General features: G+C 46.1%; 1 protein-coding gene across 3 annotated transcripts in view; it reads right to left on the bottom strand.

The window, feature by feature from the left end:
• ARSG (arylsulfatase G) overlaps positions 1 to 11475 on the bottom strand; it is a 2325381-nt gene that overhangs the window by 1663216 nt on the left and 650690 nt on the right. The window contains exon 1 of one of the 3 annotated variants that reach the window (XM_086930961.1): positions 8948 to 8979. The exons of the other annotated variants lie outside the window; for them this stretch is intronic. The gene's annotated coding sequence lies outside the window, so the exon portion shown is untranslated. Of the gene's footprint in view, positions 1 to 8947; positions 8980 to 11475 lie in introns of those variants that run through there. 3 annotated transcript variants of the gene reach the window in all.

Raw genomic sequence — 11475 nt, 5'->3', positions numbered from 1 at the left:
GTGAAAGAAAACGCCAGTGGGCAATACCTGGTGGTGAACTGAGCCACCGGGGCCCAGTATATCAGTTTGTGTTCAGATTAAATGCTCCCCTTAAGTGTGGCTTTTGAATGATCAACAAAGACAGATCCAATATTAACGGCTCAGACAAACACATACATGTACATCAAGAAGCAGGCAGCACATTGAGACTCTACATCCTGGGTAGACATGACAGAGACAATCCCACAGCATACGGTTGAAAAGGGCTATACAGCAATGTCTTGGAACGGGAACGGGTTGGGACGCCAGATTAAAAGAGGCCTGGTAACTAAATATTTAAAAAGACTGAAGCCCGACATAGTGCTCCTCCAGGAGACGCACCTTAGAGGGACGTGCTGTAATTTTCTGGGAAGAGTTATATACACTACCCTGACCAACTCAGGATTTACCTCAGACTCGCAGGGGTTGCAATACTCGTCAGGAAGATGATACCCTTCCATGTTTCCAACACTTGGCCTGACCCCAGGGACACATGTGGCGGTACAGGGAACATGGGGGCATAGGGCGATTACACTAGTCAGTGTTTATGCACCCCCCGATTACAGCATCGGACACTTGAAAAGGTTGCTGAGGTCCTGTTTGCAGCAGACTCTCCACCCCCTACACTTGTTGGGTGGAGACTTGAATAAAGTGGTAGACTCGGTCATAGATCGGTCCGGGTAGACAGGTGGTGGGAGGGGAAACACAAGACTGGCTGAATTAGCTCTCACCCTGGGACTGCAGGATGTCTGGCTCTGGTACCACTCCACTGACCGGGCATACTCCTATTTTTCGTGCGCGCACCAGGTGTTCTCTAGAATAGACTATTTTTTTGCCCCGGCTGGGGAACTATGCAGGGTGACGGGTGGACTACCTAGCGAGAGGACTGTCGGATCACTCCCCCCTGTGGCTCACGGTAGGTGGGGAGCCACGCAGTGGAGCTGGGAGATGAAGGCTAAATGCCTGGGATCATAAGGACCCAGGGATAGCGAAGGAGATAAGTGTGGAAATAGAGCTGTACTTCCAGGGAAACAAAGGGACAGTGGGCCTATGGGAAGCTTTTCAGGCCATGTTACGCGACAGAGCCCAGAATGCCATTGCACAAAAGAACAGGAAAGAGATACGGGACATAGTGGCGCTCGAGAGTAGACTTTTGCACTTACAGCAGACCGTGAGCGAAAGTCCTTGTCAGTCTACCCTCCTTCAGATAGAAGTTACCCATGCAGAGTATCAGTCATCGGCACAACGGGAGGCGAAACTGCAATACCAAAGCGGGAGCGAAAGTCCTAGTCAGTCTACCCTCCGTCAGATAGAAGTTACCCATGCAGAGTATCAGTCACTGGCACGACGGGAGGCGAAACTGCAATACCTCGCCCTTAGCCATCACCTATATTTAACAGTGGACAGGGCGGGGAAGCTCTTGGCATGGCTGGGCAGGAAGGAGATGGAACCCAGATGAGTGGGAGCCGCCTACAGAGAGAGGCCTGCCCTTACTAAGGCACAAGATATTGCTGATGCCTTCGCGGACTATTACGCCGAATTATACAATGAACAGAAAAAGGTGGGTGACACACAGATCCAGGAATATCTTGGGGGGAAAAAGATCTCCCAGCTCTGTCCCTGGAAGACCTGGATGCTCTGGAAGCCGAGATTATGCTTGAGGAGTTGACTGTGGCCATTCAGAAACAAAAAACGGGCAAGACCCCAGGGCCTAATGGACTGCCCGCGGAGCTTTTCAAGGCAAACGTTGCTTTGTTGAGACCACACTTGCTAGATATTGTCTGGGCGGCTCGGTAAAGGGCATTCTACCACCCAATTTGGGGAAAGCAACAGTAGTGGTGATCCACAAGCCTGGAAAGCCGGCAACAGATAGCGGGTCATATCGACCAATCTCCTTAATGTGGAGGTGAAGGTACTAGCTTCTATCCTAGCAAACAGATTGGCATCAGTGGTCACCACCCTTTTACCTGCAGACCAATCGGAATTTATGCCAGGGAGAGCGACAAGATTCAATCTAAGATGTCTAGCAAACTGGCCTAGTACGATCCAAGATAGGAAGGAGTCTCATGTGCTGCTCTCATTGGATGTGGAAAAGGCCTTTGATGCTGTCCACTGGCCTTTCATGTGGCAGACGTTAAGGAGATTTGGTTTTGGTCCCAAATTCATGGGGTGGATTGAGTTGCTTTACAGGTCACCAACAGCAAGAATGCAGGTAAATGGGGCACAGTCAAGGGAGTTTGCCATAGGAAGAGGCACCTGACAAGGGGACCTGTTGTCCCTGATGCTCTTTGCATTGACCCTACAACCGCTGGCTTGTCTTGTGAGAGCACACTTAAAGGTAAAGGGGTTCATGGTGGGTGGAAGGGAGGAACGCACTTTGCTCTATGCCGATGATGTCCTTCTATACATCACCAACTCCCTAACCACAATTCCGACCCTCTGTCAAGTGTTGGGGCCATTCGGAAAACACACAGGCTACAAAATCAATTGGGGTTAATCAATCTTCTAGCCAGTGTGTGGCTCCCGCTCCCGAAATACAGGATCTCTATCGGGAACTGCAAGTAAGCACAGAAGGCTTTCAATACCTAGGAATACAGATCTCCACAGACATCTCACACAGTCACACATGTAACATCCGTAGGGTAGTGACAGAATTCCATGCTGATGTGGAGAGGTAGAGAAGAATGCATCACACTACTGGGTAGAGAGGCAATGTACAAGATGATTACGCTCCTCAAGCTTTTGTATATCTTGCAAAACACATACTACAAGATCATGGAGAATGTTTTCAGGGCAATAGACAGAGAGGTACGCACGCTCCTATGGGACGGGGGCAACAACGGATCGCACACTGCAACTTAGTCAGTACAATGGGGGTATAGCTCTTGCGGATATCAGATCTTATTGCAGGGCAGCACATTTGATCGCAGTAAATGAGTGGGGACACTTGCCTAGATCACACCTGACTTATGCACTGGAACATGACCAATTTGAAATACATTCTCATCTACACTATATATATGGGGGTACAGCTGTCAAACATTTGCTGCCGGCGACTCTGAGGACCCTGGTTATTTGGAAGGGCGCCAAGAAACAAATGGGCTGGCACAGGAAAGTCACGAGGCAGACTCCACTATGGGAAGGACGGCGTCCTCCGGAATTAGAGAAAGTGAAGGGGTTCAAGGAGTTGGATTTGATAGGAATTTCCACGATTGGAGACCTAATAAAGGGAGGCTATTTGATCTTGTTTGAAGCCCTGCAACAAGAATTCCAGATGGGGACAGACAAAGGTACAAATATATGCAAATAATACACACATGGGCTGCAGAGGAAATAGAAGCGGCAGGCATCCCCGAATATGCGCCGCTAGAGGGTAGACTCTTGCAAGGCAAGATACTAGAGAAGGCCATATCATGGACCTATAAGACCCTCATTTATTTATTTAGAAACGTATAAAGCGCACAGCTACCCCCAATGAGGGTGTCCCTGCGCCAAGACAGGCGGTAGACGCAGGTACCAGAAGGGGCTAAGGGCTGGAAAACAGCCAGGCCTTAAGAACAAGTCGGAAAATGGTTTCAGATTCAGCCATACGCAGGGACAATGACAGGCTATACCAAGTTTTGGCAGTAATCACTGCGAAAGCTCTGCCACCCATTCTGGATCGACAGAAACGGGGAGTCATCAAAAGGAGTAAATGATTTGATCTAAGTGAACGGTTGGACTTAGAGTGCTTAAGTCGAGCTCTAAGATAGGCTGGACTCCGGCCTTGAATCGCTCTAAAAGCCAGAACGTGAGTCTTGAACTGGATAAGTTTGATCACTGGAAGCCAGTGGAGCTTCTTCAAGTGGGGTGAGATCAAGTGGCGATATGGGATGTTCCAGATCAGCCTAGCAGCCGCGTTTTGAACGATCTGCAAGCGTTTGATCAGGTAGGCTGGTGCCCCCGCATACAGACTATTTGCATAGTTGAGATGTGAGGTTATCAGGGCATGAATTATGGTCCGGCGAGATTCCATAGGGAGGAAGGGTAGGATTTTACTGAGCATTTGCAGACCTGGTTTATTTGGGATTTGCAGGATAACTCCTTATCAAACCGGAACCCAAGATTTCTAGCCAAGTCCACAGGTTTCGAAGGGGGGATTCAGCTCAATGGGCCACCAGAGTATTGGCAAAGGGGGGTCTTTTTGATTAAATAAAAAACAACACCTCCGTTTTGTCTGAGTTGAGCCTAAGCATGTTTAATGACATCCAGGTGAAGATATTACGCAGACAGTGTCTGAAATTAGAAAATGCTGCTTCAGAGTGATCTTTAAATGAGACCACCAATTGTGTGTCGTCAGCATAAGAAATCACTCTGACACCACAGGATTCAACCAATGTAACCAGAGGAGAGAGAGATACATTAAAGAAGAGTGGGCTCAGAGCAGAGCCCTGGGGAACCCCACAACTCAGGGGTTTCTCCTCGTAGACAAAAGGCTGAAGGGAGACTTGTTGAGTGCGGCCGCTAAGGTAAGATCGTATACAGGCCAGAATGATACCCTGTATCCCAAGACTGTAGAGTCTCTCAAGCAAAATAGCATGAGAGACTGTTAAATGCCGCAGATAGGTCAAGAAGCACTAACATCGCTGCTTCACCTGCATTCACGAATGGTCTCAGCCACCTCAAGAAGGGCAGTCTCAGTGCTGTAACCGGATCTGAACCCGCATTGAGAATCGTGAAGACGACGCCGAGATTCAAGGTAGCATGACAGTTGTTCCTGAATTCGTTTTTCCAGGACTTTGGCTGCTTTTGGGAGAAGAGAAATAGGGGGATAGTTGTTAAAGAAAGATGGATCCGCCTCAGATTTTTTAAGGATTGATATTAAAAGGGCCTGTTTCCAGGTTGAAGAGAATATCCCAGAGCGCAGGGAAGAGTTCCAGATCAGATTCAGAGGAGAAACAATAAAGGGGGCTAACAAGCTGAATAATTGTGCCGGGCAGGGATCCTTTGGGGAGCCAGATTTACAGACGAGAAGTTTTGGGAGTGATATATCAGTGGGGATTGGGTGGAAGAGCGTAAATGCATCACTATTAACTACCTCAGTGTCTTGGACAGGGAAGCAGGGTGTAGGGAAAAATGTTGAGTAGATGTCGAGAATTTTATCGTGGAAAAAATCCGACGGTCCATTGCAGAGATCCAGCGTGGGAGGAACTTAGTGAAGGCTTAGAGAAGTCGTTAACTATTTTGAAAAGAGTTTGTGATGAATTACCGGCAGTATTGACTTTATTGATGAAGTACTATCTCATTGCTGCACGCTTAAGTTTGTGAAAATTCTTTATGGCGGCTATATAGATTAATTTAGCCTCAAGACCATAAAATAATTTCCAGCTGCGCTCAAGTTTCTTACAGCGGCTTTTCCCGGCACGTAATGCTGGGGAGCTGATGGTTTTTGTCTAGAGGAGACAATGGGTTGCAGGGGGGCGACAGTATCAAGGGCTGGAGAGAGCCAGCTGTTAAAGTTGGACACATCTAGTTCCGAATCACCCACCAGCTGCAGGGGGGTGCAGGTAAGAGCAGGTGCCATGGTCTCACAAGTGATTTTAAACCATTTCCTGCTGTAGTCCCGGGCCATAGAAGGATTAGCCAAACGGTTGGGTATTGCCAAACTAAACAGGATTAGAAAGGGACCAGAGCACGTAAGAGGAATAGGAGATGCTGTGGTCAGGATAGGATTGTTAGTAAACAGTAGGTCCAGCGTGTGACCAGCTCGATGGGTGGGGCAGCTAACTTGCTGTGTCAAATTAAGGCCTTCCAGTGTATCAAGAAGCTGGCCAGCTTTTGTGCAGTGAATATCATCCACATGCAAGTTAAAATTGCCATGGATCATAAAATGGGGATGTTTAAGAGACAAGTCGGCTACTATATTGTAGAGTTCTAGTGGGTGCTGGGGCGGGGAGTTGGGAGGTCTATAAATTATGATTCCATCCATGACTATGTTAGAAGCAATAGAGATACTAAAATACATCGCTTTCAGGGGACCAATATTCGGGAGTTTCCTAGATGAGGTTTCCCAGCTAGAACGTAGGATCACCGCAAACCCACCTCCCACCTTGTTGTTGGCCCCATTTACCCCCGCAAAGCAATAGTCACTGGGGATAGCTAGTTTGAGGTCGAGTTTAGAAAACAATCCCTAACCCATGTTTCGGTGAGAAACATTAGGTCCCAGGCGTGTATCTCGAGTGAGCGCCAAATATCATCCAAATGGTAAGGAAGGGATCTACAGTTGAGTAGGCAGGCTTTAATGGAGGGGGAGAAAATAATCTGCCCCTTTGAGGGGAAAAAGGCAGTAGGGGATACCAAGGGTGGTGCTGTGTGGTCTGACTTAAATGCGAATAAACATGATTTGCATTTAAATTGAACTGGAGGCCCGAGAACTCATGAATAGCTGGGGCAGTGCAGCACCTGTTTCACACTTTAAGTAATTGAGTCCTGGACCAGTGAATACGGGCACCGGGGGGCAACCAGCAGCGTGGCTTGCACTGGCCGCGGAACAGGCATGGAGGGGCGCAGACGGGCTTGCCTTTGGCGCGCCTGATGCCCGACTCCAATGCCATGCTTTTGAATAGTATGCGGGTGCTAGAGCGCTAACCCACTGGCTCCGCCCCCAGGAGAGACCCGAGGGAAAGTACCAGCAAGTCTCTGGCACCCTCGACAACAAACGGGCACGCCCGCGGTGGACTGGGGTGAAGGGCAGAAGGCGACTGAGGTAGGAGCCCTGTTGTGGTGGGCGGAAAGAGCAACGTGCAAGCAGTAAGAGCCAGGAGTCAGGAGTGTAACGCTACTAAAATTAATAATACCCACAGCTAAAATCACTAAAAGCAGATTCACAAATTAACAGTGCTTCAAGCACGAGTGACTCACATCTGCGCGCGTCCGCTACGCGAATGCCAGCTTTTAAATAGTAGGCGGGTGCTAGAGCACTAACCCACTGGCTCCGCCCCCCAGGAGAGACCCGAGGGAAAGAACCAGCAAGTCCCTGGCACCCTCCACAACAAACGGTAACGCCCGCGGTGGACCGGGGTGAGGGGCAGAAGGCAACTGAGGTAGAAGCCCTGTTACGGTAGGCTGAAAGTGCAATGTGCAAGAAGTAAGAGCCAGTAGAGCAACGCTACTAAAATTAATAACACACACAGCTAAAATCACTAAAAGCAGCTAAAATCACTAACTGCAGATTCACAAATTAACATCGCAGAAAGCGCAAGTGCCTCACATCTGCACGCGTCATTAATAACATCCCAGACAACCTAGTGGCCCTGAGGGGGAAATGGGAGGCTACCTTGGGAGAACTGGAAGACAGAGACTGGGGGGCAGCTCTTATGTACCCAAGAGAGGAAAATGGAAAAAGCGGCCTCCACTGCAAGACAGGAACAGGCACCTTTATACACACCTTTGAGCGTGCACACGTATGCAACGATACTGGGCTAGAATATTGAGGGAACTAAGTGAAATATTGGGGGCTCAGCTACCAATGGATGTTAAATATGCCTTGCCTGATATATCCTCCGACATAGATCAACCCAGACAAAGTCTTACCCCGTGCAATGTAGGGATGGTAGTGGCAAAAAGATATAAAGCCAAAAAATTGAAAGCGACAGAGGCCCTGACCTTGAGAGAGTGAAAAACCGGGATGGACTGCTACATGGGGGGGAGCAGGTAACATACAAAATGAGAGGCCGTCCACATCATTTTAGGTCTCGCCTAGCAATGCTGCGCAAAGTGCTGCTCGCTATGCGAGATCTATTGTTGTCGACTTGGCTCGGAAGGGGGACAGGACATGTGGACGCGTATGGCAAGGCCTGGACAGAAGATGTGCACGCGTATGGTGCGAGCAGGAGTTGTAATAACACAGCAAGCAGTACGCGTGCACATTGACTGTCTGTGCTGAAGCTTAACAGACAGTATGCGTATGGCTTGCGGCGCTATCACAACTTCTGCTCGCACCATATGCGTGCACATCTCCTGTCCAAGCGAGGCACGCTTATGTCACCTGCATGCATTATCAGCCTGTGGCCACATACAGCATACCTCTTTAACGACCTGCAGTCTCCCACTCAACCACACTCACAGGCTCTTGTGGGGACTCTGCGCTGCCTCTCGGGCTGGTCTATGTACTTAACGTGAAGCTGATGAGCCATGCAATATATGGAAAAGTATCAATAAAATATTTATAATAATAAATATAAAAGCAAGGCAGATCCACACATTGAGCCGTGGAGCTATACCCCAACTGTGAAAAAATATGAGGCGACAAACACACTTTAGAAAAGGAATACCACTAAATTACTTTTGCTGATGGGGAAAGCCTTTTAGTGAATAAAACATTAACATCAAAACATCACTCCTGTGACACTCGCACCGTTAACATTTTTGTGTCGGAGAGCAGTTGAACAACTTAAAACAACTTCAGCAATTGGAAAATTAACCTTTGCTTTTTAACTTCACTGTAATACAGTATCTCTTTGCCATCGTTAAATAAAATGCAAAAAGCATAAATAATAGAAGTGAGCGACTAACATCGACAACATTTTAGCTGGGAGGGACAGTGCTGCTGAGCCATTGATAATCATGCAACTGTGTTCCATTGTCACTTCCCAGTCTCAAAACATATAAATGTAATGGCACCCTAGTTTAATTCGTATTTTTACTATCAACTTGGATGTGTTTGCTCAGTATTGGGCTACAGAGTGAGAACTAACTAAACTGAATCAATACAGAATTTTATATTACTACATGCCCATGCTGTATGGTTAAAGTATTTTAACACATTAGCAGCATATTCAATTGTTTTGAAGTAAAGCATCATAAACCTATAATCATCAAAAGCTGCTAAAGGAGGTTAAGCAGTTTAGGTCACCCAAAAACAAGCACTGGCATAGCCAATCAGTCTCACCTTTATAATGCGAGTGCAGAGCTGTTGGATTTTTCAATGTTTGTCTGTAAATGATTATAAAAAAGGAAAAGAGAAAAACATCTCAAAATACAGGAGAGCAAACATATTTTGGAATCTCAAAACTAGACACTAACTTCAATGTTTCCATCTTTTTAAATTGCATGTTTTATTTCTCATGGGGCATCCTTCATTGCTCGTGTGTGGGGTGGGCCTTCCCTGGAGCGCAAGAGGAGGGTTCGGAGGGGAGGAGGGTCGTAATGAAAAAAAAGATTTACATTGAGGCTGGGTCCCAAGTCTTCTCTACTCCTGCCTCCGACATGAAGCAGGCAGCCAGGCTCCCACCCTAAACCAATCACAATACTGCAATGCAGCACTGTGATTGGTATGAGCACCATGACACAGCGTTCAGCAAGGCGCTGGAGGGGTGGATTCTCTATGCAGGCTGCAACAGGGAAGTGCCTATGACTGTTTAGGGCAGCCAAAGAGGGCCGACCAAACAGTCATTGCGCACTTAGGAGTGGGCAAACCACTCCTCCCCAGCTCGTAGAGCAGCACCGCCAGCCTGCAGCGCAGATGGACACGAACCATAAAATGATAATAACTATGTTATTATCATTTTAAGTTGGCACTGCTGTTAAGCAGGAGGCCAAGCTCCTCCGCCATAGCATTTTTCAGATATTTTTCAGTCACAATACTGAATATAATTTAAATGAATAAGAATTGTCAGAAATACTTTAAGGTCTAATTTACTTTTCAGGGGATTCACTCATTTGGTTCTCTGTAGTAGCCCAACAAGAAAATGTATTGGCCCCCAGGAGAAGTGTTGTACTAAATCAGGAATCTCCAACCAATTCTGTAATAACAGATACTCATGTTCAAAGAATATCATACCAAGCTACTGTTATTACTAATGTAATAGTGAACATATCAGACAAGTTTACATGAGGGACCCCCCTATGCAAGATTACTATTAGCGGTGCCACCGAGAGGGTTGCCACCATAATGTAGCCAACTAATTTAAAAAAAGGCTTTATCAATTTGGAATGCCTATACATGGGTAATACATAACGGCCATAGCTATAATACGACTGGTAATAATGCTGTATAATAGAGGACTCAAATATCTTTAAATATAGTTAATAAATTCAGTCATTTTTCTCAAATCATTAGTTTATGAGTTCTGAAAATATGCACATTTTAATCTACAATCCACTCCTTTCAATTTTGATATACATACATTAATTCTAACCCAGCAAAAGCTTCTTATTTAGTACTCTTAGCTCCACATAGTAGAGATACTTTTAGGTAGCTGCAGAGTTACCAATAGCCAATACACATTTTTTTTCTGAGTCAGTGCGGCAGATGGACCTTTCCAAGCACCATAAAAAATGTCTGTGTCAAAGATCATGCAGTATGTGGAATGCAGGCAATATAACAAATCAAAAACTTCAAATCTGCGCTTTAGCTATGCTACAGCAAAAATATTCCCATATATGTGCTTTTAAAAACAAGCTGGGAAGTGTGGAAGTACCACAGCATGTGGGGACAGGTACATGGACGAGGAAGCAGCACAAAGGACAGCTAGAACACACATGCACTCTGCTAAATGAAAAAGAAGCAAGTATTTCCCTTAATGTGAGCAATGGAGGAATGCAAGCCTGCCAATCAAAGGGATTGTAAAGCAGCTGTGCTCCAGGGAAGCGATAAACACAAGAAGTGGAGGGCAAACCATTGAATAAGAAGCAAGTAAATGTGAATGGCAGTAAAGCTAACCAACATTAATCAATTGACGGACTATAATCTCACTGTAATTTGAGAAGAACACTCACTATCAGACAGCGTGCGCTGTTTAGTTGGCGAGATCTGGATGCTTTGGTCTCAAATTGGTTTCACATCGGGGAATGCTTTGTCCTCTGTTGCATTACCAGCATATCTTCAATTACCAAAATAGCCTTCAGAGTCAAATCTTCAATTTCTGGCTACATTAAGATCATTTTCAACACTTTATTTATATTCCAGATCTGAAAATATTTGGGCACACCTGACAATTGCTTTAACAAATCTGCACACTGAAATGCAAATTGTCTGGGCCCTGACAAAATTACTAATTTATCTATGTTTATCACTTGATGCCAGTTCATGAGGCAATGAATTTCTTTATCTGCACTTCCTCCACAAAACAAATGTGGTATGGCCCATGCTAAACGGACCCCGCATTGATTAACCACCATAGTATCCGTTATAATTGGTCACTACATTTGCAATGCCAGAGATGCATTGCTTGAATTGTTATATAGTGACTGCAACGATAGTACCATTAGATCCTAAGCAAAGGCAGCTGGCACAAACCTATCAATATTTTTTTTTCGGAGACCATACTGCATTGGACCAAGTAATTAATAAATGCTGTACTCTTATGTAGCTCGACATAGGATACTCAAAGCTGGTGTGGAGGAAGACCCCTGCAAATTATTTACCATGTCATTATGGTAGCCTTAGCTGGCATTCTGGCAATTAGGCTGGTATCA

This window comes from Lissotriton vulgaris, chromosome 7 (assembly GCF_964263255.1).
Source record: "Lissotriton vulgaris chromosome 7, aLisVul1.2, whole genome shotgun sequence".
NCBI lineage: Eukaryota > Metazoa > Chordata > Amphibia > Caudata > Salamandridae > Lissotriton > Lissotriton vulgaris.
This window is presented reverse-complemented; position numbering and strand designations above follow the sequence as displayed.